This window comes from Emys orbicularis, chromosome 3, assembly GCF_028017835.1.
Source record: "Emys orbicularis isolate rEmyOrb1 chromosome 3, rEmyOrb1.hap1, whole genome shotgun sequence".
Classification (NCBI taxonomy): domain Eukaryota; kingdom Metazoa; phylum Chordata; order Testudines; family Emydidae; genus Emys; species Emys orbicularis.
The window spans coordinates 136,301,064-136,327,332 of record NC_088685.1 but is presented as its reverse complement, the minus strand read 5'-3'; the positions used below and the strand labels follow the sequence as shown (position 1 = coordinate 136,327,332).

At 42.7% G+C, this 26,269-nt stretch overlaps 1 protein-coding gene and 1 pseudogene across 1 annotated transcript in view; both read right to left on the bottom strand.

Moving 5' to 3' along the window:
• SLC35F3 (solute carrier family 35 member F3) overlaps positions 1-26,269 on the bottom strand; it is a 270,207-nt gene that overhangs the window by 170,236 nt on the left and 73,702 nt on the right. The window lies entirely within an intron of this gene.
• Positions 16,980-26,269, bottom strand: part of LOC135875646 (rRNA methyltransferase 2, mitochondrial-like) — a 57,345-nt pseudogene continuing 48,055 nt past the window's right edge.

Genomic DNA, 26,269 nt, shown 5'->3' with positions numbered 1-26,269 from the left:
AGAAACAAGGAGAAGCTTGGAATGGAACATTTTTTGATGCTGGAAGATAATTAATTCAGAGCTAAATTTGGGATGACACATCACATGAAATGGGACTACACAAGAGAATGATGAAACCTGGACCGTAGCGAGCTTCAGGGAGAGAATGAAGAAGAAGCCAAGTACTAAGAGTGAATGAATGCCGGAGCAGGTGGATATTAGCTCAAAGAAGCCAGTACAGCAAACATTTTGAAAACAAGAAGGGTAACCCTGAACTGGATTTGGAAGCTAATGCACATTTTTTAGGGTGTGGATGAAACAATCCTATTGTGTTAGGATTAAATGTTTTGACTTTTGTATTATAAATACATATAACACAAATCAAAACAAAAAAGTCAAAAATAAATATTTTGATCTTATCAAAACAAAATGTTTCAATAATTTCCCATGAACATATTGGATAAATAAATTTGTTTCCATGAAACATTCTGATTTTGTTGAATCAGCATTTTCTGATGGAACACTGTTTCATTGGAAAAAGCAACAGAGGGTCCTGTGGCACCTTTAAGACTAACAGAAGTATTGGGAGCATAAGCTTTCGTGGGTAAGAACCTCACTTCTTCAGATGCAAGAAGTGAGGTTCTTACCCACGAAAGCTTATGCTCCCAATACTTCTGTTAGTCTTAAAGGTGCCACAGGACCCTCTGTTGCTTTTTACAGATTCAGACTAACACGGCTACCCCTCTGATACTTGTTTCATTGGAAAATTTTCAACCAGCTCTAGTTAAAATGTTACCATGTTACTAGATTTTCCATAATGTCTGAGGAGCTTCTGTGTTCCAGTTATTCCTCGGTTCTATAACAGCTTCTTATGGGCTGTCAATAGCCAGCACAAGTTGGAGGTTAGTGGTTGCTCTAACTTGCCACACAGGTCAGAATAGATTCAATATGGTGTGTAGCCACCTCTTCCACTCATCTCCACCCCACTTGGGTCCTGTGCTGACCATAGTTCGGGTGGACTTGAGGATTGAGGACTACACATTTTAGAAAGAAAGATTATTAAAAAGTAGGGCTTAAATCTTCATCTTATATTAAGAAATAGATTAGAAAAAACATTCCTAACATAATGTTAAATTAATTGAAGCAATAAAATGCCAAAAACATGCTCCAAATTAAGGGAAAGAGTAATTTTAATGTATTATTATTAGTATTTCCATACAGACCCTTTAGATGCACATGGTGCTTTTCAGAGCATTTTTAAGTGTTATAGAATGAATACATGCCACTGTACTGCCACTCTGGAAATAAATTTAATTGTGATAAATGTTATTGTTGGAGATTTAGAAATACTGCTAATTAGACTGTAGGCATGAAGCATTATTCAATAGAGGCTAATTAGCATCTCAATAAGTAAATAAATTCCCCAGACCTCTTCCTGAAATAGACGTTGATAGCCCTCTTCATTTTATTTTTGACTTTTTCAAAGTACAACATTCAGAGGGGGAAATTATTATTTGGTAGTTATCTGCCTTAAAATAGTTAAATAATATCAAAGATAGGTTGTAACTGAAATAATCTGCTATTCTCAGGGGTCTTTTTTAAAATAAATACATTGAGAGTCTTCAGAAAGGAAGTTTCTTTTGAAATAATTACTTGTAATCTACGTTTACATACAGTATTCTATACTACTATAACATTTTATTTGCTTTTGTATCAGTCATCTTTGCTTTGTTCTTTGGTCTGGATGAAGTTATTATACACGTGTGCTGTATCACTCCATAGTCTACATACCATTAGAGGTGGAAGTAACAAAAGTATCCAATTTACCTATAATGATGGGTACTTACAGAAGTAACTCCTACTCTGTGCTTTCCAGGAACTTACACAACACCACTGGAATAGCATGTCTAACTATGTTCGATTCCTGGTCCTGCCACTCATTTGATATATCACTTTGGAAGTCTCTGACTCGCTATGTGCCTCAGTTTACCCATCTATAAAATGTGTATTAAAATATTCATTTTACATACAATAGTTCCCAGGGATATTGAGGGGCTGAGTTAATATTTATGTAAATGCTTTGGAATGGTGCAGTATGAGAAACAATATGAATACGTAGCTATTTCTACTTTCCAGGACCTAATTAGACTTGATTTTCAGAGGTGCTGAGCACCTTCAACTCCCACTGATTTCAAATGGAGTTGTCGGTACTCTGAATTTCTGAAAATCAGGCCCATTACAAGTAAAAAAAAAAAAAAATCTAACTCACAGGTTCTTGATCCCAAACACACACCGACAGCACTCACACTACTTTGGTCACAGGTGAAGGCCATTCTTTTTCAAAGAAAAATAAGTTAGTAAAATGGACGAAGCTCAGATTCAATAAACTAAACATAACATGTAGTCTACAGTATTTTAAGGTGTCAACAACTTAAATTCACTAGTATGGGCCTGATTCTGCAAGGTACTGAGCATCTTCAACTCCCATTGACCTTAGTGTGAGTTGAGGATACTCACCACCTGACAGGATCAGGCCCTATGTGAACTAAGTACTCCTTTCAGGATAGTCCTTTGCCTAAGAAGATCCTCCCACTACAGTGGACTAGGCACTAACCCAATCAGTGTCCATCAGACTGTGCTCTCCCTTACATAACAGGGTAATTTTGTTTCTAATGTTTTATACCACAATACCAAGTTCTATTTATACTATGTTACATGATTCATGAAGAGATCACAAAATGCTATAGGGTTATGGTAAAAAATAGTAATTGAAATAATCATGGCTGTGTCGAGGATTACATTGTGTGTGCCTATGAAATCCAGAACAGGGTGTGCTTAAGCCAAAGTTCTATCAAAATTTTTCTTGATTTGTCAGCATAAAGCAAAAAGGTCAGGCTGCCACCAGTAGTGCAGAGTCTAGGAATAGTTACTTGACTGATTAGGTGAATGAAGGGAGCAAACAGGATGAGAACTTGAATTCAGGTCGATCAAACACTCAGGTGCAGTTTCAGGCTCCCGCTAAACAAACCAGAAAGGAGACAACACTATCTGAAAAATCAATCCGTCACAAGCTGGTGGAGACACCAGTGTAGAAGAAGTGGGATAAGGAGTTATAGTGTGTTCACAGTACAGGCAGTCCTCGGACTTATGACACAATTGGTTCCTGAAAATTGCGTCATATGTTGAAACGTTGTAACTCGGAACCGCAATACACTCCATTGCGGGACCCAGCGTTGTAAAGTCGAAACCAATTGTTGTAAGTCAAATCAGGGTGTCAATTCAGAATCATCGTAAGTCGAATGTCATAAAGTCGAAGACTACCTGTATGTAATAACTGCGCTACTTGGTGCATTTTCATAAGATGTAGGTGATGCACAGAAGACTGTACCAGCCAAACAGGAACTTAGGGGCTTTTGAACATTTCACTCAAGTTACTTAGGCGCCTAAGTTCCATTAACTTTTGTGACGGGGTGTACCTGGCCTTTGCAGCTCCCTACAGGAGGCCCCACAGTCCTACCACACATTGCCCCAGGAAAGAAGTGTTGGTGGGTTCTCCAGGCCTGCCTAGAGAGGTCTCATAGAAGCAACGAATCAGAGGCCAGCAAGCTCAGATAAAAGGAGCTGCAGGTCAGTTCTTGGCTGGGACCAGAGGGGCAGGGAAGGGTGCTCTTCTCTGTCTAGAGGACCTTGAGGGATAACTAGAGTTTATTTATGGCTGCATTTGCTTAAGCTGGGTTTGCAGGGAGAGAGAGGACCTAAGAACTTAAATAAGGGTGAAGTTAAGAGAGGCCTGGTAGGGTAAAAGCAGCACTGAACTGAAATTGAGCAGTGCATAGCTGCTGTTTATAGGGTCCCTGGGTGGAACCTGGCGTGGTGGGCGGGTCAGGGTTCCTCTACCAACTACAGTGGCATAAACCCCAGGAGGATGCCAGGGCCTATTTGAGAGCCTGAACAAAGGGCTGAAGATCCACCAAGGTTGGCTGGCAGCTCGTAGGTGGTGCTGGGGTGAGTACCGCATCCAGCTGCTAGGAGGTGCTCAAGAGGCGAGTGCTCCGTTACAACTTTCAATAGCACTTCAGCACCTAAGTCAATTAGGCACTTTTGAAAATTTTACCTGTCAGTTGTTGTTACAGTATAAAAATGACATTAAGAATAATCAATTTCTGATAAGTATTTTTCTGTTAGGAAACTATGTATTTGATTCCAATAACATTTTTCTCTTCCTGTCCTCTCTTTGTCCCCAGTGTTTCAGGATTGTCTTACTCGGAAGAGATCTGGCAATATGCATTCATGATCTCCAGGCTTGATTACTGGAACGCATTACAGCCTTGACTTAGGAAAGCATCCCTCTTCAGGACAACACATATGCATGTGCTTAGGTCCTACTGACATGCTTAGGTGCTTTCCAGGGCCTATAGCTAGGAACAAAACTATCCACCCTAAAAAACCTGGTTCAGAATGCAGCAGCCCATGTGTTAGCAGCATGCAAAGAAGGATTGTCTAGTGCTTAGGGTGCTAGTCTCAGACCTGGGTTCAGTTCCTTGCTCTGCCACAAACTTCCTGTGTGATCTTAGGCTCATTACTTAGTCTCTCTGTGCCTCAGCTTCCCATGTGTAAAATGGGCATAACACCACTACCCTACCTCACATGAATATGAGGAGAATAAATACTCTAAAGATTGTGAGGTGCTCAGATACTAGAGGAATGTGGACCACACAAGTACTAGGTTAGATAGCAGAGGTTCACAAGAGCACATCATTCTAGTACTCTGCTCAGCCCCTCCTCTGAATAGAATCTAGTTCCAGGTCTTTGTTTTAATATTCAAAGCCCTCTATAGGATTGGCCCTAACAACGTGTGAAATCATCACTTCCCCAAGACCTCGCCCTCCATCAACCAAAGGGGGAGGCTTGTGAGTGCAGGGGATAGAACATTCCTGGGAGACAGATCTAGACTGTGGAATTCAATCCAGGCAAGAAATAAGACTGGATCAGAGGCCTCATTGTATTCATAATTTAACGCAAACCTCATCTCTTTGACATAGCTTTTCTACAATAAGCTCTCCCCACTGACTTACATACACCGTTCAGCACCTAGAGGTGGAGAAGGGAGCGGGAGTAAAAGAGACTTTTGTTTGTAGCTATGTTTTTTCCATTTGGGATATGCTCAGATACTAGGAAGAGGAGAGCTATTTAAATCCATAGCTACAGAAAGATTAATAGGGTATATTGTCTGGAAAAAATAAGGATGTCTTGGCTGTAATGATCTGTACCAAAACCTCCAAGTTTTTTAGTGTGCATGTGCCTTAATCTCCAACTCCAAAAGAAGGCTGTTTTAAGACCCAGACCTAAAAACTGGGGGCAGAGAGAAAAAAGAGTGAGGGAAAAACTACAAAACCCACAAAAGTAAACTACCTTGGACAAATAAATTTAAAGAATAATGATCAGAACACTCTCAGCTAACGAAAGCCACCTCAGTATGATTTGATAGGTGAGAGTGCAGTAACCATATATTTTTGGGTCAAAATTCATGAAAATATTTAAACAATGCAACAAAATGTCATAGTTATTATCATCAATGTCAGATGAAATATCCAAAATCAGTAAGTAGGGTATGGCAACATAATCTCATGCTATTAATAAACCATTCCAGACCTATAACAAGACAGTTGCAGTACTCAGTAGCGAAACAGCAGGACTGAAACTTTGGGGGAAATGTCATTTCAGGACTAATAGAATTGTCTGGCTTCCATTTTTCTGAAAATGTCTAAAATATCTGGGAAGTGATTTACATAGAACAGTTTTTAAATTTATTGAGAAACTATACACATTTTCAGATTTTAAAGTTAAACAGATTACAAAAGTGTAACAAATACAAGTGACCAAAAAACCTAAAAGGCTTGAGGTCAGAGATTTGTAATAAGGAAGCACATGATTGTATGGAAATCAGAAATCTGTAAATTGATGGGATACATTTTGCTAATAATCACTGATTATATGACCACAATGTGAACAGAAAATGGCAGAACAGATGAGTAGAAATACCAGTGTAGGGGAAAAAACAGGATACACAAATTTTGATGTCTTACAGGAGCAAGAACAGAACAACAGTAGTAAAACACACAGGTTTGAACTAATGAAACAAAATAATCAATAAGATGCTGTGAAAAAGAAGAAACCTAATGCGAGACATACAGAAGATGAACAATGGGGAAAAAGATCACTCTTGTAAAGCTCCTCAACGGACTTGTTAAGAGTTGCTAATTCACAACCCACCTGGACCCTGTGGTCTGTGGATCACAGTAAATAACTTGGAAAGGAGCCAACAGGATACTGAGATTTAAAATGACTACCCAAAAGGCATAGGTAGCACTCCAGCTGCTAAAGCCACAGGAATACCTTTGTTCTTTTCTTTCTTTTCCCACATTGCCTGTTTTAGTTAACAGAGTGGAAAGAGAGAAGGAAAGCCAAAGTCCTAAAAATAGTTTATCACTTACCCACAAAACACAGTAGCTGTGTGTTGTTAATACCAGAAATCATGGTATTGTTCTACCTGTGCCTCAGAAAACGTAGTGTGAGAGAAGATATACCTTCAAACATTATGGAAAACAAAGTATAATGAAAGTCTCAGGGAAAAAGCATTTATGCTTGGATTCATAAGATGATGATGTAATGTGAGGACACTACAATGACACAAATCTGTGCACTCCACTTCCCTGGTGATCGCAGACTTTTACATATCAGCAGGAACTCTGAGACAATTAGATACTGAGAATGCTTCTGACTGTATCAACTGGAGTTTTTCTTTGGATCGCTGAATGAATCCAACATTCCTTCCAACATGACAGCTCTCAGCCCTTCACCAGAATCCATCAGCGGAAGTCATTCAGTACTAACAGACATCTCTTAGCACTGATTTTGGCTGGGGAAGCTTTCAGGGCTGTGTTTCATCCTTGCTTCTATGATGTAGAATCTTGTGATCAAACCCTTTGTGACAAGGATTTGTGACTACAGCTTCTGTTTTCCCCATTAACGCTGATCAAGAGCATATCTCTGTTCTCTTTCTTATTTGGTGCCCCAAGCGCCTTGTAGTCTCTTGGATTTATGAACACTAGAAAAGCCGTTGAGGTTAGGTCAGGGGGTGTTAACTAAGCCTTTAGTTGACACCCTTTTCTTCCATTCAGCTCATCCAAATGTACCCTAGCAACCAGCTGAACTGAGGTAAAGGTGCTAACTCAGAACTACACTAGGGAAACATCATGGTTAGGTATCAAAGGGGTAGCCGTGTTAGTCTGGATCTGTAAAAGCAGCAAAGAGTCCTGTGGCACCTTATAGACTATGTTAGCTAGCGCACTCTGATCTAACCTCGACCTCTTTTCTAGTCTAGACAAGACCTTAGTGGTAGAATTGAACAGATATTAATGAACATCAGGTTATGGAGTCAATTTCAATAATGATGGTCACATTGCATCCATCCCAAAAGTAACAATTGAAATGTGCTTTGCCAGTTTCATGGATCAATGTTCCAACAAAAATCTGGTATACAATTAACTATCTACCTATATAATACCAGCACACAAACAGCAGCTAGTGGCCATTAAGGTTGCAGTGGGGCACACCCCACCTACTCAAAGCCTTAAAATAATGGAAATAAGACATTACAGGGAAAGACACATGCATTCCTTTCCACCTTCGTATTACCTGCAACACTTGATAACATACTCCAAAGCACCATAAGGCTTTCACGTCCATCTCCAACCCATACCCCAAAGCAATACATATTCCAACTTAATCAAACTTGCACTCAAAGTCAAAGCTTTACAATGACCTCATGTCTGTTTATATCATTTATATCAACAGATCATCCCATCTGACCATCACACATTTCATCTGTTTGGAAAGTTATTCTCCTTTAACACGGCTGTTTATGTTTTGCGTTAACGCGCAAAAGTGTGTGTGTGTGTGTCAGACTCTCCCTCAATCTCTTTTGCCCATTCCAGTGAGTGATCGTGTTCTATCATGCCAGATTTGTTGTCGTCAAATGAAAATTAATGTTCTGCTATGGACAAAAAGTTATAAAATGCTCTATAGGCACCCACTCCTGATGCATAACTGATATTCCAAGAATCAGCAACAACATAGGTACAGGTCAGGTCCCAGAGAGTTTCAGATTTCTTGCAAACAGCATACAAGGAAAAGTGAGACACTCTAGTGAAAAACTGCCCAAGGAGGTAATTTTAAACTCTAATTATTCTCTTTGAATCAATTAATTTTTCATCAAGCCACCATGAAACATTCAAGCAATGCTCAAAGTTTATATTCTATGTTTTATATTTTGCTATTTCAATTAGACATTTTACAAAATAAAGGTTTAACACCACAACCACATTCAAAAGCATGCGACCATAAGCAAACCTGATTCCACAGTGCATTAGGCAGTGTCCTTTGCCTCAGGTTCTTACCTTGTGATGGGAAAATTCAATGAACAAATGTCCCTTTAACACATCACTCCCCTCTCCCTCCGTGGCACGCAAGTTGGCTGTCCTTGGTTAGCAAAGACCCAGAATTCGAAGGTGTGTTCACAGGGGTTCACTTCCTTAAGAAAGGGGTGGAGGAGGGGCGTCGTGCAATGTCTCTGTGTCTGCTGTATGCCTCTGTCACTGGCTGTTTGCTGCTACCTCTGCTGCGTTTCCCTATTGCCATTTCTGAGGTTCTGCTGTTTAACCCAGGTCATTAGTGATTTCAGCTCTTAGTGATTTCACTGGGTATCAGGGAATCACACTGCCAGTACAGTCTCTGCATTAATAACAGGAGTACTTGTGGCACCTTAGAGACTAACAAATTTATTAGAGCATAAGCTTTCGTGGGCTACAACCCACTTCTTCGGATGCATAAAGAGTGAACCATATGTTGAGGAGATATATATACACACACATACAGAGAGCATGAACAGGTGGGAGTTGTCTTACCAACTCTGAGAGGCCAATTAAGTAAGAAAAATTAATTGGCCTCTCAGAGTTGGTAAGACAACTCCCACCTGTTCATGCTCTCTGTATGTGTGTATATATATCTCCTCAATATATGGTTCACTCTTTATGCATCCGAAGAAGTGGGTTGTAGCCCACGAAAGCTTATGCTCTAATAAATTTGTTAGTCTCTAAGGTGCCACAAGTACTCCTGTTATTTTTGCGGATACAGACTAACACGGCTGCTACTCTGAAACCAGTCTCTGCATTGTCTTTCATTTCACCCCTGTCCCTAAGGTGTAGCTCTAAGACCTGCTTATCGGCTCTGGTAGTGTTGCCAACCCTCCAGGATTGTCTTGGAGTCTCCAGGAATTAAAAGATCAATCTTTAACTAAAAATTATGTCATGTGATGAAACCATCAGGAATATGCCCAACCAAAATTGGCAACCCTAGGCTCTGGTAATCACTGAACAGAGATAATGACTCTTAATCAAGTCTAATTAGCTTGGTCTTTAAACACTGGGGAGGGGAAGATCAAATGGTGTCTAGGGGTGTGGGCTCTGCCCAAAGAATCCTAGGTAGGAACACCTGTCCCCATCCCCTCTTTCCTTCCAAGAGTCAACAACGTCCGTGGTAAAAATTTTGAGGTCTGTGGTAATTTTTTTTAAAAAATTGAATGACTGAATGACATAACACCCTCCCCCCCGCCCCAATCTCCATCACCAAGTACTGTAATTTTGTCAAGTGTCCATCACGCAACATGGTGGTGCTGACCCCTGTTTCCTTCACTAGGATTTGGCATCCCTATCCCCTGCTAAGTGAGTGAAGTTTGTTTAGGATGATTCCTTCAGTCAGGGCAGGCTAAGTACAGTTCGGCTGCCCTTTACTCATACAGTAAGGATAACAACATTTCATTCCCCTGGCACTCAATACTAAATGATTTGTAACCCATCACCAGCCCAAAGTGATCATTCTGGCACAGCAGCTCCATCATGCTGAGCACCTAGGCAAAGTAGGCATGTCTATGCAAACATGGCCTGTTCCTGAAGTCTCTTCCCCCAGCTCATCACTGGATGTTAGGGGAGAGCTCATCCAGACCCTGCTTACATTTATTATTTTTTCCTAAAATAAAAAACCCTGATATTTCCAGTAGAATTGCAATTAGAATATACCAAGAGATGAGAAGCTGCTTCGTAAATGAAAACATTATTAAAAAAAAAAATAGAAACATTAAACATCTGCTTTGGGGGAGCAGGGGGGAATGAAAGAAAAGAATATTTCAGGTGCAACATAGAATTAAAGGAAATTCCCTTTCCCTTGTACCCCAGAGAAGTTGCTCCATATGTTTTGATAGAGTTGGAGGGCACAGAGTAGGAGACTCTCTGCTGTCAGACCATTACCTGCACACCCACCAGATTTCCATAAAGAAACATGGTTGCATGTGAATACACTTACAGCAATAAGTGAGGTCTGCGAGACTGGGCCCAGACTTCCCAGGGACAGAGTTAGAACTTATGAGGGAGCAAGAATAAGGACACAGATGCATCCAAAATGCTCTTAATTGTGAAGAGATGTGATTAATTATAAACCAAGTAGCACTGTCATAAAGAAAGGTTTGGGGAAGAAATGGCACTTGACATGTTCTGCATGCTGCCCTGCTGATCAGCTCGCAAGCATGCACCATTTCATTCCATTCCCAGAGTGGGGCATATGAATGGGTAGCTAAGAAATCATATGAACATCAAGCTTGCTCTCATCAGAGAGCCAAGCCTGAGACACAGGAAAAGGAAAGTAGATGACAAGCAAGAGAGAAACCACAAGAGATGGGAGGAGGGATAGCTCAGTGGTTTGAGCATTGGCCTGCTAAACCCAGGGTTGTGAGCTCAATCCTTGAGAGGGCCATTTAGGGATCTGGGGCAAAAATCTGTCTGGGGATTGGTCCTGCTTTGTGCAGGGAGTTGGACTAGATGACCTCCTGAGGTCCCTTCCAACCCTGATATTCTATGAAAAATTAATAATGGACAGATTTGGCCAATATAGACATACAGAGAGAACAGCAGATCAAGTTACAGGAAGAGACCTGTCATATTCAAATCAAACCCAAATTAAGCAATAATGGCTAGATCCTGAAAGGTGCCAAACACTCTGGTTCCAACCAGGCACTTCAGCATATATTTAACTTTAATGAGGGACTCATGATTAAATTGAAGGTCAGGTGTGATGGGGTTTATAACCCCTCACTAGGTATGTCTACACTGCAACAAAAGACCTATGGTTTAGTCGTGGCTGGCCAAGATCAGATGACTTGGGCTGGTGGGGCTTGGGGTGTGGGGTATAAAATTGCAGTGTAGACATTTGGGCTTGGGCTGGAGCCTGAGCTCTGAAATCCTGTGAGGGGGGAGGGAACATCAACACTGCAATTTTATAGTCCCACAGCCTGAGCTCCGTGAGCCCAAGTCAGTTGACCCAGGCTCTGAGAGTTGGTGCTACAAGTCTTTTATAGCAGTGTAGACTTATGCACTAAGGCTGAGGCCAGGGAAAGGCTGGACCAGTACTGGACCAGGAAATCTCTGTCCCTCAAGCACTTCTGAGTATGCTCCTGGGAAAGTAACAGAATAAAAAGAGCTCCAGCAGCTCAGGTAGTGTGAAGAGAAACCATTTCCAGGAAGAGAACGGCCAAGAAGCTCTTTCCAAGGAGGTCTGGCTGTGAGTCTTCCCATCCTCCCCACTCCCTTTGAGATATCACCCCAGAAGTAGGGAGAACCATGTGTGAAGGCACCAGAGGGTCACTTGCATCAGCCTTGAGAGTCTGGGGGTTTGGAGCAAAGGACTATAATCAAACAGCAGCCGCTCCTCAAACTCAGACATCAGGTGGTTAGGAAGTGGACCTGGAAAGGTTAACAGGAGGTGGGCTGAATATAGGCCATCCCAAGTTGTCACACTTTCAGGACCATGGGCTAGGACCTAGTGGAGTGAGAGGGCCCGGGTCTCCCTATCCACCCCAGATTCCCCCACGCCTAGCCCTGGGGTTTACTGACAAGGAAGCTGACCCCAGCTGAACCCTGTTCAGAGGTACTGGACAAAGAGAGAGAGACTGGGGCAGCTGACCACTAGGCCAGATGACTGAAAAGATAACCCTGCTACAGCAGGTTAGAGGGAGGGCTGCCCTTTGCAGAATGACGTTGTGATTCCAATTCCAAACTTTGTAGATTAGAAGGCTCTATAGGAGGCAAGAGTCAATGTAGGAGAAGGCCTTTGGAACTCCGGCACCTCCCCTTTGCTCACTGGCCATGTGGCTCCTATTTAAGAACACAGTAACTGCTATGACGGATCCAACCAGAGGCCCATCTAGTCCAGTGTCCTGTCTCTGCAGGGACTGAGAGCTGCTACCACCTTCCCAGAAGTTCCTGAGCTGCTGCATTGAGTCCAACCACTCCACAGTGCATGGAGCCATGCCATTATGTGCCACTGCCTGAGCGTGGCTGCTACTGCTAGGACCAGAGCGTGAGCAGGGCTGCTACCTCCAAGCCTACGTGGCACTGGCAGGTGAGTGGTGGCACTTTCCCAAGTGTAGCCAGGCACCACAGGGTGCAGGCAGCTGGGTGCTGGGAGGATTCATGCTGAGCTAGGGCTGGGGAACCTGCAAAGTCATTTTGCCTTGGGCTGGAAAACCAGGAGCATGCTTGAGGGTGGCACAGGCTGGGAGGGGAGCAGGCACTGCCCCACAGGGCCTCTCAGTGCCTGCCTGGAGCATGTGGCTGCTGAATAGGCGTACTGATCATTGACTAAATCCTCCATGCTGGGGCAGCTCCGCATGGGGCCGGTGCAACTCTCCCTCTGAGGATGATGGAGCCTGCAGGTGTCTGCAGGTATCCTTGTCCTCCTGGGGTGTCTCAAACAGTGACTCCAGCTAAAGTGATTGCCCGTCTACCATGAGTTGAGGCCAACCCAAATTTTGACTGCTAGCTATGCTGCTTCTGCACCCCATGGGAAGTTCCTTTCTAACTCTTGTCAGTTAGTGGCTGGTTTATGCCCTGATCATGTAGCATTTCTCAAATAATGCACCATAATTAGATGCAGTCAAATTTAAATGACTATTTCTGGGACATGAATCTTTTTTTCAATTCAGCTCAAATCAGCCCATTAAAAAACCTATTCTTAACTTTCCATGAGCAGAGCAAAAATGTCTTTCTGCTAGGACATCGGCATTTAGCATTTTTCTTTCATATTTTAATTTAATTCAAATTATTTAGATTGTAAGCATTTTGGGGGCAAGGACCATAATTTTGTAGTTTAAAAGCTGTATAATTCAGAATAGTAAAGTGATGAGAAATGCAGTGCTCAATATAATAAAAGAAATATCAAGCAACAGCAAAAGGATGTGTAAAGATACAGGAAGGCATAAGTCTACAGAAAGGCAAAAAAATAGATAAACACAAAAAAACCTTTGCAGAGAGAAACCACCAGAGACTGTAGGTAACTTCCTCAATTGGGGGAAATCAACAGAGTTCCATAGAACCCAGTGGAGCTACACCAATTCATACAAGCTGAGGCTCTGGCCACAAGTCTGTTCTACAGTATCAACAACAGCCTTCCAGATTGAGGCCCTCTCCCTCCATCACCTATGCAGTCATTTACAAGAGTTTCAAATAAGCATTAAAATATAAGAAAATGCCTAAGAATCAAGTCTGTGACAGAACAGTTTTACACTATCTACAACATACGTTATGTATCATAATATGTGGGATGCTTCAAAATAAAAAAATGAATAGAAAATAAGGGTCTACTACAGTGCTTCTCAAAGTCGGGCCGCCGCTTGTTCAGGGAAAGCCCCTGGCAGTCCGGGCCGGTTTGTTTACCTGCCGCATCCGCAGGTTCGGCCGATCGTGGCTCCCACTGGCCGCGGTTTGCCACTCCAGGCCAATGGGGGCTGCGGAAAGGGCGGCCAGCACATCCCTCGGCCTGCGCTGCTTCCCGCAGCCCCCATTGACCTGGAGCGGCAAACCGTGGCCAGTGGGAGCCACGATCGGCCGAACCTGCGGACAAACCAGCCCGGACCGCCTTAATCTGCAACCTTAATTTGTCCCCCTTGTGCATATCCATTATGATACTGCCTTTAATTACATGATCACAGCATATTTTTCCACAGCATTCATCACTCATGCTCATAGTTTTCATCTTTAATTAATATTTAAGCTATCTGGTACAGTTTTCAATGAAAGTTTATCAGTTTGAGAGCCTTGGATGAATGCCACAGTAGTGAGCCTGACAAACAGAGACAGACAGATAGCTATTATAGATAAATGAATCATATTCTAAGAGAAATTTCAGACTGGCTTCTCTCATATCTCGTAAGCTCTGCCCATCTGTTCTTCTAAACCACTCACTCTCCTTGGAATACTTCTATCATCCTTTTATAGACCCTTCCTCCACACCATTAGGAAGAGTTGTTCCAGACACACACAACTTGTTATTTATCCAGGGTGGCAGCTGAAATAAGTGTCTGGTATTGCAAGGGAATATTGTATTTGCTCCTGAATGAAGTGAAGAGGTTACTTTACTGAGCATGCATATGCTATGTATACTGGTCCCCAAACTGCTCGACTAAACTGGCAGTCTTCTATTTCTTTAAAAAGATTCTTTGCTCTTATGACATTCTTTCTGCACTGTATTGTTCTCTTCCAGTTCCGAAAGATGTGGAGAGAAATTAAATTATCTCTAGCAAACCATATATATTTTTGAATTCACTATTTCATAGTTCAGTTTTATATTTTCCTTAACTAAGGGTTTTTCAGGTGAAAGTCTCCCCGGTGCAGAGAACCAGCACCACATCTATGCACCAATTAAGTACCAGGGTTTAAGTGGGACTTACCGGTAAGTAGTTGTTAACTCTTCTGCTGGCCCTTTGATTATGCAGGTGAATTTCACCTGTGCATATCTAACAAGAATTTTTGTTGTTGTTCCACTATTTAATTGATTACCATTGCTGCAGAATCTTTTCAAGTTATTCTATAAGTAGGTAATTTATTTGTGATTTAAAAAAAAATTACAACTATACCGTAATCACTCTCTTTTTATTACCTAATAATTGCGTGTCTCCTTGTAAGACAGAAAACAATGGCTACAGACTGGAATAGATGCCATCTGGAATGTTTAGCTATAACTGCTTTATAATATTATGTCTCCAAAACCATTGAAAATTAATGTTTTGAGGCAATTAGCATGTAGGACATGTTAAATTAGCTTGACAATTACTATGATTGCCAGGAAAATTAGACACTCACCAACAATGTAGAACAGTTAATAATGAAAATATATTCCGAATTGGCATAGTAAGCAAGCAATACAATTGAAATAAATACATATTTTTACTGAATTCTGACTATTATGTTGTCAAAGGGACTGTCACCTCTGGATACCATCAGATGATTCATCTCACTGGAGATATCCTGGTTAAATATTTTAATAAATATACATAAATTCCTCTAGGCTTCATCTCTACATATCTTAAAATAGTAAAATACAACAAAATAAGGCATGCAGATTCCATTTTTGGATCTGTTACCCCTGCTCTTAAGAATTAATTTAGAAATAAAATCCCTCAGCTTCAAATCACACCAAAATTCATATCCAGTTACAGAGTAAAGCTCTTCGCATTCTTACCAGCACACGTCAACTACTGGTCATTTTAGGTACCTGGGGACTGATTTTTAAAGGTTTTTAGGAGTTAGGCACCTAGGTGCTTTTGAAAACGCCACTAAGTGCCTATCTGTATCTTTAGGAGCCTAAATACCTTGGAGCCCAATCCTGTGAGCTGCTGAGCGCCTCCTGCTAGACACTGAGGGTGTGTCTACACTTGGAACTGGAGGTGTAAATGCCAAATCAAGGAGACACAGCTCAGTCAGAGCTAACGCAGGTATCACATGCAGCACGAGGGCCAGGAGGGGCGAGCCACCTTGAGGTTGATCCCGTCTAAGACTCTAGGTACGTACTCGGGCGGTGAGCCCCTCATGCTGCCGCAGCTACATTCTATTTTTAGTGTGCTAGCTCTACCAGAGCTTGCATAGGCATTTCTCCTTGAGCTGGGAATCACACCCCAGCCTGAAGTGTAGACGTACTCTGGGAGCCCTCAACTCCCACTGGAGCCAGACTGAAGACAATGAGAGTTAAGGGTGCTCAGCAACCTTCAAAATCAGCCCTTTGTTCCCTGTCATAATTCAGATACAGATGCTGTATACTGGGCGAGAAATGGGTTTCCTGTCCTGTGAGAATTTTCAAGATTTTAAACAGAAATTTCCATGCCTAACCAGAGCAAAAAGTTGAAATCTCTACAATCTCTCTGAATGGAAAATCAGGGAAAAAAATCCTCATTGGGCCAATTGAAATATTTATTCCCAATAAATCTGAAAGGTTTCATTTCAATTTCGACTTTTTAAATTATTTTTATTATAAATTAACTTATTTTTTTTTAATTAAAAAGTTGTTTGGATCCCCCAAACAGAACCTTTTTCAGTTAGAAAATGTCAAAACAGGATGTTTTGACAATTCAAAACTTTTTTCCAAAATCATGAAATTAGTCAAAACTGAGCCATTCCTGCAAAGTTTCAGTTTTAAGAAATTGGCAGTTACCTACAAAAAATAGTTTAAAAATTCCAAGCCAGTTCTAGTACTGTACTTCCTTACAAACTTTTTACAAAAGTTTATTTTATTTTTGTTTCCATTGCTCCACGCCAGGCCAGTTTTCATACCATTCTACTCCCAACAGCTTTCTCCTCAGGTGGGAACTAAGTGGATGTTTTTATTTCTATAATTATATTATAAACTTGGTGGGGTGGCAACCTTTTCTTATTTTGTATCTTTAAAGCATGATGCACACCTATGATGCTATGTAAATTATGACAGATATTCCCACTTTGGGCTTAAAAATAAAACAATTCAATTTCAGAGTCTCACTACTCGGATTTTTTTAAATGCACCCCAAATGCAGGTATCCGGTCAGGCACTGACCACCCATATGAGAAGGGCAGACATAACCCTCAGTGTTTATGTTTTACTCCCTTTCTGTATAGTTTTGCCAGGTAACAGGACTCTGCAGACTCTTTCCTTCTGGATTGAGGTTTTCTAGTTGTCACATCCTGGAAATGCTCAGTGTTTTTTTGGAGGATACAGGCTTCCTATCTATCCCAGATTATGCAGAGGATGGTCCCCCCGGCTACAAGAGGCTTTGGGAGAGATCCAAAGAGAAAAACATAAGGTCATTCACTTCTGATGATCTTGTTCTTGGACCCCTGTGGGATTAGGTGCCATGTCACTCAGATAACATCCACCTTCTCTGCAGGAAGCAGCTCCTGAATTTTCTTAAGCACGTTTAAATCTGTAATGTCAGCATTAGACAGGAAGACTGCTCCTTCCAGAGGGAAGTATGAAGGTCAGTTCCAAAGACAAAACCAATTGGGTCATTAGGATCAGGCATTGGGCCTCTGTACAGCAACCTGACTCCAAGCACCAAGAGCTGCCCCGTAGTCTATCACAGAGAGTCCTGGACAAAGAATCTGATGCTTGTCTTCTATCTCCAGCAGTTTGAAGGTGCTCCGGTAACAATAATTCTGTTGCTTTCACAAATGGCTCATCCAAGTGCCACTCCAGCCAGCAATGCTCTGCCCCGGTTTTGCTCTTCAGACACCCTGCTGCAGTGTGGAACCTTTGACACTGAAGTGTAGTGCTCACCAACCACCGTAACAGCTCATGGCCCCAGCCAAGTTCTGTGGGTCAGACCCTTTAAAAAGTTGTTATAACTACAGATTTTTAAAACATAGCAGAGAAAACTGGATGACTTAGGATACTAGTAAAGCCTTTTCCTTTTAGGACATTTGTTCAAATCCAGCCTTTGTCAGTACTAACTGGAACTTGTTACCATCTGATGGCTGTTCGATGACACGTGAAATGAGATAGTGTCTTAAACAGTTATTGTGCTGATGTCTGCATCACAATTGGCACCCTTGTTGGCAGCCTTAGGAGAAAGTGATAAGACTGGGGTATGTCTACACTACAATTAGACACACAGGCCTGGCCCATGCCAGCTGACTCGGGCTAAGGGGCTGTTTAATTGCGGTGTAGACACTTGGGCTGCAGCTCTGGGACCTACCACCTCGCGAGGTCCTAGTGCCCAGGCTCCAGCCTGAGCCTGAACATCTACACTGCAATTAAACAGCTCTTTAGCCCAGGCATAAGTTAGCTGGCATGGGCCAGCCACAGGTTTTTAATTGCATTGTAGACATACCCTAAAAAAGCATGGCAAATTGAACTACCTTCTCTAATCCCGTAGAGGTGGTCCCTCCAAGACATGCATAAGGCATACTGTTGGGACTGCATGGAGAAACTTGCAGTATCATTGCTAGTTCTGTGACCGTTGTCAGTGTTGCCAGTCTCATGATTTTATCACAAGGCTTTCAATACTTGGTTTTTTCCTTCTTAAAGCCCCAGCTCTTGGAATCAAATGAAAACATGAGACTCAGCTTTCCTTTTGAAAAGTTTCTAGCCCTTATGGTTGTGAAGATAAGCTTGAAAGCATGTCCTGGACGTACCACAAAGGTTCAAAACTCAAAAGGCAAATGTATTGTTTTTCTAGTGGATATCATGATTTTTAGGGGGTTCTGACTCATGGTTTTGGAACACTTTGGGCTGGTAATAGCGTTTCCAATTCTGTCGATCTGACATCTTTCACAAACACTATTACATTTTCAAGAAACTGTATTTGACAAAATAAATATCACGGTATCTGAATATATGGCACTTTTTATAGCAGCCGGCAAAGAGTGCCCAGTTGTAAGCCTGTTTTCAGAAGCACCAAAGCAATGAAAGGATCAAGAGCTTTTCAAAGAAAGACCTGAAAATACAAGAGAACAATTTCTCTCCAATAGTTTTGCAGCAAGGAATGAAGAAATGTAATCAGTCTTGCTTGCTCCTGCAGATTTAAGCTGTGAAGAAATTATTGTTAGAGGCTGGCAGTGTCCTTTTGAGATACTTATGCACTGGGACTGGTAACAGTTAAAAGCCAGGGTTTTACAATGGCTTGGCATCTGAATTTTGTTTTTAATATTTTCTTTTACTTAAAACCAACCATAAATTCAGTGATCAGTACATTGTTTTGGCATTATTGCTGCCTGTTCATTTTACAATAAGCATGCAAATTCTAATTCCTGAAAACTACAGCAAACCAAAATACTGTATCTTGCTCATAATGCATACAACAAAAGAGAAAAGCATTAAAATAACCCCCAACACCTCTTCTAAATTCTTAGTGTACACAAATTCAGACAGCTACATTTTTAACAATAAATCAGAAAGTCGGTGCCAAATATAGTCCTGTAGTGCCACCTTGAGTTCAGAAACAATGTGCAATCCCAGCTAATTCCTAAAATTATCATTCTGGCAGCAGTGCCCTCCAACATTAGATAGACTGAAACAGATACACTTTGAAGATTGTTTAGTAACTGAGCGTCTCCTGGGGCATCAGAGAATGTGCCATAGGGACCTTTACATATATAATTTCATGAAATCTAGAAAACACAATTTACAATTTTCAGAGTGGTAGCCGTGTTAGTCTGTATCAGCAAAAAGAATGAGGAGTACTTGTGGCACCTTAGAGACTAACAAATTTATTTGGGCATAAGCTTTCGTGGGCTAAAACCCACTTCATTAGATGCATGGAGTGGAAAATACAGTAGGAAGATATATATATCTTATATACACACAGAGAGAACATGAAAAGATAGGGGTTGCCATACCAACTCTAACAAGACAAATCAATTAATGTGGGCTATTATGAGCAGGAGAAAAAAAACTTTTGTAGTGATAATTAGGATGGCCCATTTCAAACAGTTGACAAGAAGGTGTGAGTAACAGTAGGAGGAAAAATTAGCATGGGGAAATAATTTTTAGTTTGTGTAATGACCCATCCACTTCCAGTCTTTATTCAAGCCTAATTTAATGGTGTCCAGTTTGCAAATTAATTCCAGTTCTCATTGGAGTCTGTTTTTGAAGTTTTTTTGTTGAAGAATTGCGACTTTTAGGTCTGTAATTGAGTAGCCAGGGAGGTTGAAGTGTTCTCCGACTGGTTTTTGAATGTTATAATTCTTGATGTCTGATTTGTGTCCATTTATTCTTTTGCGTAGTGACTGTCCGGTTTGGCCAATGTACATGGCAGAGGGACATTGCTGGCACATGATGGCAAATATCACATTGGTAGATGTGCAGGTGAACGAGCCCCTGATGGTGTGGCTGATGTGATTAGGTCCTATGATGGATTTATTCTTCTGTAACCAGCACACTTAAGGTAGCTTTATTTAAATACGAAAATATAAAATAAAATACTGTTTTTGTGCATTTTTAATTGAATTCAAATTTATCCACATAGAGCTTGACACAAACTAGGAGTAAAACATTAATCTAACTAGTAAAGAAATGCATCATTCACCATCTTTTAACATAATAAATGATGTAAAATTAAGATTCTTAATAAACATAAGTGAAGCTATATAATTGCTTAAATAAATGTGTATAGGTATATCCTATCTTCCTGCTTAACAAAAAGAAGCACCAAATTTAGAGTAGGTGCTATATTTACTTGCGAATCAACATATTTGAATGGTTACCAACCAATCAATCAATCTTTCTGCAGGAAAATAACTAAAAAGTACAAATGTAAAACATAATTAACCTCAATTATTAAAATAAAGGTTTCCTGATGCTTGCTGATTTAAATTATTAAAATTGGTGATTTAAAATTGCAATTAAAGTTGGTGATTTTAAAATCATTTTGATTTAAATCAATCTACCCTGGCTATGACTCTTCAGAATTTTACTATAATATAGTATATTATTTAATATGCTGTATTACGTATACCCACTTTTCCAACTGATGTTACACTATGATGAAATTGCTTTCATTACAACTCCCTGGATATGTTGGAATAAAACCCCACATATTGAATTGTAGTGAGTCGGTATGGCTCCCCGGCGCCCCAGAGGGGGAAGAGCCCATCCGGAAGCCGCAGTGGGCGGAGCCAGGGAGCTCTGAGCCCACCCCTCAGGGGGTCAGGCGGCGACCCGGAAGTATAAAGGCTGGCCCTCAGAACTCAGTCAGGCCCCAGCCGCCGAAAAGACCAGACGTCTCCAGCCTAGCTCCGGGCTGGGAAACCTCTGCGGCCTGGGGCGCCCGCCGGGAGCCGCCGGGCCTGCCCTGCGCCAGCTACCCCGAGGAGCCGCTGGGCCTGCCCTGCGCCCGCTACCCCGAGAAGCCGCCGGGCCTGCCCTGCGCCCGCTACCCCGAGAAGCCGCCGGGCCTGCCCTGCGCCCGCTACCCCGAGGAGCCACCGAGCCTGCCCTGCGCCTACTATCCAGAGGAGCCGCTGGGCCCGCCCTGCGCCCTCTACCCAGAGGAGTTGCCGGACTTACCGAACGATCCCTGGCCTGACGAACACATGATCCAAGATCCCCCTGAGGCCGACACCGGCCCCCAGGTAGGCCCAGAGGGGGAGTGTGGAAGTAGCCCGGGGGCAGCCGACCCCAGTCTGGCTGCAGCATTGCCAGAGCCCATGTCAGTGTGTTGCGGCCAGGATCCCCACTGACCAAGCAGCGGGCCTTCTGCTGCTGCTAGGGCCCCGGGCTGGGACGCAGTGGAGTGGGAGGGCCTGCGTCCCCCCTGCCACCCAACCCGTGGGTGGCAGTCTCCCCCTCTCCCAGGCCTATTGAGGCTTAGTTTATACTGTTGCTCAGCCCTGACTGAGGGCCTGAGCCCCTGCCCCAGCGTTTGTTGCCCCGCCCTGACCTAGGGCCTGGGCCTAAATACTTTATACTGTTGCTCAGCCCTGACTGAGGGCCCGAGCGCCTGCCCCAGCGTTTGTTGCCCCGCCCTGACCTAGGGCCGGGGCCTAAATACTTTATACTGTTGCTCAGCCCTGACTGAGGGCCTGAGCGCCTGCCCCAGTGTTTGTTGCCCCGCCCTGACCTAGGGCCGGGGCCTAAATACTTTATACTGTTGCTCAGCCCTGACTGAGGGTCTGAGCCCTGACATAACATTGGTGTCCGCCCGAAGCTCGGGTCGGGCTTATCGTGTTTCTCAGGACAACAAGGACCGACGGGGAAAACCCGGCCGCCGGACAGAGTGCCCAGCCCCGGTGTGTAGTGAGTCGGTGTGGCTCCCCGGCGCCCGGAGAGGGTCGAGCCCCGGCAAACTCTTGTACATGAATATTTCTTTGGCAGACTGAAAAGAGAGAAGTTTACTTGGCAAGCCCAGGGGCCTGCAGAATTTAAGCTATTGTTTAAAACAGAAACAAAACAAAAGGTTCCAACACTTACGTCTGCAAAACTTTCAAGAGCAAATGGAACAGAAACAGCATCATCTTCCTGCTAAGAGTCATGTTAATTTCATTGTGCTGCGTGGGAAATCTAGACAGCTGACAACTCCTGATTTTATTGCAAGCCTCATGATACTTGGTATTTTATTATAGCCCCATCTCCTGCATTCAGTGATTATGTGAGAATCTTAGCTTTTTTTAAAAAATACATTCCTAGTCCTCCTGGGTATGGAGAAAAACCTTGAAAATGTGACCCAAGTACACCCTGGAGGCTCAGAAACCAGAAAGCAAAAAGCTCCCCTACTCCCAAATTTATTATGTTTTTAAAATCTTACGATTTTTAAGTCTCTCTCATGATATTTTGACCCCTGACTGATTATTTATGAATGTCTGGAGTTAGCCGTACTGACTATATAAGGCAGGGAACTGCAGAGGCAGGCACTGAAGTTACGGACAGGGGATGGTGTGTGTGTGGGAAAGTTACTGGTGTATAAATCAGAGGCTGGGGAATGAAAGTAGCAAAAGACCTATTCCTCCCTCCAACTCACAGCAGCCAGGAGACTCTGGAGAACTGAATTTCTCTTCCACCAGTAAGAGGAGCTAGAGCATCAAATATGTCAGACATCTAATTAGCTAGTAGCTGATATGAAAGATGGAGCCACCGAGCAGAAACCAAGGACAGCGTGTTACTGGAAATCCGAGCATCATGCCCCTTTGCGCCAGTTTAGAGTGGCAAGAAGGCTGGGCTTCACACAAAGGGCTTGTCTAGACAAACAGTGTATGGCAAGCTGGGGTGTAAATGTATAGCGCACCAGTGTGCCAGACACTAGCAGTCCATGTGACTCTGAAACCCCCCCTCTCCCCAAGCTTCAGAGACTGAGCTCCAGCCCCAGTTCAAAGCACTGTTATTTTTAAAGTGCCAGCGCTACCCCAAGTCTGTGGACCTGGACTGGGATACTTGCTCCCGCAAGCTAGGCAAGCCCTAGGACCCTGAGCTCCAGGCCATTGCCAGGGGAATTCTCTACCCCTACATATTGTTAACCATCGTATCGCAGCAACACCAGTCTTTATGTGGTAAAAGAAGTTAAGGATAACAGAGATATGAAATGAGTCCCAAAGGTTTTAACTTTGTATTTAAAGTTAAAATATTTGTTCTTTGGGTGGTTGTCACATCTTACCTTGTGCATCCTTCAGGTTAGCTTACTGGGAGATTGTTCTGCCGGGCTGTGAAAACTGTCTGAACGGTGCAGAATGAAGCAATGTAGTGGACTTTAGGAAACTACGCACACACTTACCCCACCCTCCCGCACTACTATCTTGTATGAGTTACCAAGGACTGCCTCCCAAGATGCCTGTGTAGGCTATATGACAGAGTACACATGAACTAGAACATTAATCTTTATGCTGTCTTGCTGTTCAAGTATGAACTTATGAATATTGCATATGTGTATATTGGATCTAATATTCCTGAGCTTAAGACCATGAACAAGAACTTCAGCAGATTTCAGAACTGTAAAGTGGCAACAGGAAAAGGAAGAGAATTGAAAATTTGCTAGAAAAGTTCCCAATGTCACTGCATTCTGTGAAGGCAGTAGCCAAAGCAATTTAGAATTGAGTCACAGAGGTAAAAGCATTACCATTAGTTGACATTGAGCAACAGGTTTGAGAGACAGTGAATGGTATGAAAACCCTGATATCCTGAAGCAAATGTCATTTATAAAGCTGTTAGCAGAGCAAGTAATATTTTCACCAGTGAAACAATTTTTTCATAGCTTCCAATGCCAGAGGGGACCATTGTAATTATCTAGTCCAGTGGTTCCCAAACTTGTTCCACCGCTTGTGCAGGGAAAGCCCCTGGCGGGCCGGGCCGGTTTGTTTACCTGCCGCGTCCGTAGGTTCGGCCAATCGCGGCTCCCAATGGCCGCGGTTCGCTGCTCCAGGCCAATGGGAGCTGCTGGAAGCGGCGGCCAGTATGTCCCTCGTCCCGCACCGCTTCCAGCAGCTCCCATTGGCCTGGAGCAGCGAACTGCGGCCACTGGGAGCCGCGATCGGCCGAACCTTCGGACACAGCAGGTAAACAAACCAGCCCAGCCCTCCAGGGGCTTTCCCTGCACAAGCGGCAGAACAAGTTTGGGAACCACTGATTTAGTCTGACCTCCTGTATAACACAGGCCATAGAAGTCCCCCAAAATAATTCCTAGAGCAGAAATTTTAGAAAAAACATCCAATCTTGATTTAAAAATTATCAGTGCTGGAGAATCTATCACAACCCTTGCTAAATTGTTCCAATGGTTAATTACTTTCATTGTTAAAAATTCATGCCTTATTTCCAGTCTGAATTTGTCTAGCTTCAACTTCCAGCCATTAATCGTGTTATATTTTTCTCTGCTAGACTGGAGAGCCCATTATTAAATATTTTTTCCCTGTGTAGGTACTTTTAAACCATAATCAAGTCACTCTTTAACATTCTCTTTGTTAAACTGAAAAGATTGGGCTCTGTTAGTCGGTCACTTTAAGGCATGTTTTCTAAGCATTTAATCACTCTCGTGGCTCTTCTCTGAACCTCTCTGGGATGCTGGCAGACCAGATGCTGGTCCATGCCAAGGCCTCTAGGCTTCACTGAACACTCACAGATGCATAGCTGGAAACCAGTCTGGCTCACCTGCGCATTAGTATTGTTAAAACAGGTACCAGACATACAGAGAAGTGTTGAGTGTTTGGACTTTATGAAATGCTTGTGTAGTTGCTGCATGCATTAATCTCACTTGTAATATCTGTAGCCCATGTAATAAGGTAATATTTAAGTATTTGCTACGAAACTGAAACCCCCCCCAGTCAGAAGAGAAGCATTACCAAGTGAATACTAGTTTACCACAAGAGGTATCTCCTGTCCAACAAAAGAAGGCCTATGGACACCCAACAAACCATTGTGGAACACCAGTGGACAAAAGACTTTGTTGATTGTTTTCCCCAACCCCACGAAGAGGGGATGTGCACAAATGCTCATCCCACCACAGCTTTAACTCTGGGGGAAGGGAATAAAAATCCCTTTCAAGAAGAATATGTCATCACTATGCCACTTGGGATTTGGAGAGGGCAATATTTCTAAGCCAAGAGATCCCCCAGCTGCTTAGCCTGCGTTAGCCCTAAAGGACAGGTAGAGATTGAACGTTATAGCAACTTCTACTGCTTTTTGGAACCTAAGACTGTAACTCGTGTGTGTGTATGTTTACCTGCTTTAACCTTGTAAATAACTCCTGTTTCCTTTCCTTAATTAATACATCTTTAGTTATTTTATTACAGGATTGGCTACAAGCATTGCCCTTGGTGTATGATCTCAGGTGCAATCGACCTGGGGTAAGCAACTGATCCTTTGGGACGGGGAGTAACCTGAATATTATTGTGATTTTTGGTGTAAGGGACCATCTATCACAAAGGCAAGCTTGCCTGGGTGGCAAGATTGACCGGAGTATCCAAGGGGACTGTCTGTGACTCCATATTAAGGCTGTTCTAGCGCTTGAGGAGTTCACACTTAATAGTTGGTTGGTGAAATCCACTTCTAGAACACACAACCAGTTTGGGGTTTGTGTCCAGGTTTGTAACAGCCTGCCTTGAAGTTGGCACCCATGTTCGTGAGCCACTCCAGACAGCTTGATACTCTTCACTTTATCAAACCCCTTCTTGAACTTTGGGCATCAGAACTGGAGACAGTTTTCCAGCAGCAGTTGCATCAGTACAAAATACAGAGGTAAAATAACCTCTCTACTCCTACTCAAGATTCTCCTGATTATTCATCCAAGGATTGCATTAGCCCTTTTGGCCACATCATGACACTGGGAGCTCACATTTAGCTGATTACCAGTTACAACAGAACAGAAAGTTAATACAGAAGTTTCCACTATGAGTTTAGCACCACTAGCTACAGAAACATTTCTTCCTCAGCATTCTTTATGAAGCCCAGATTTTTC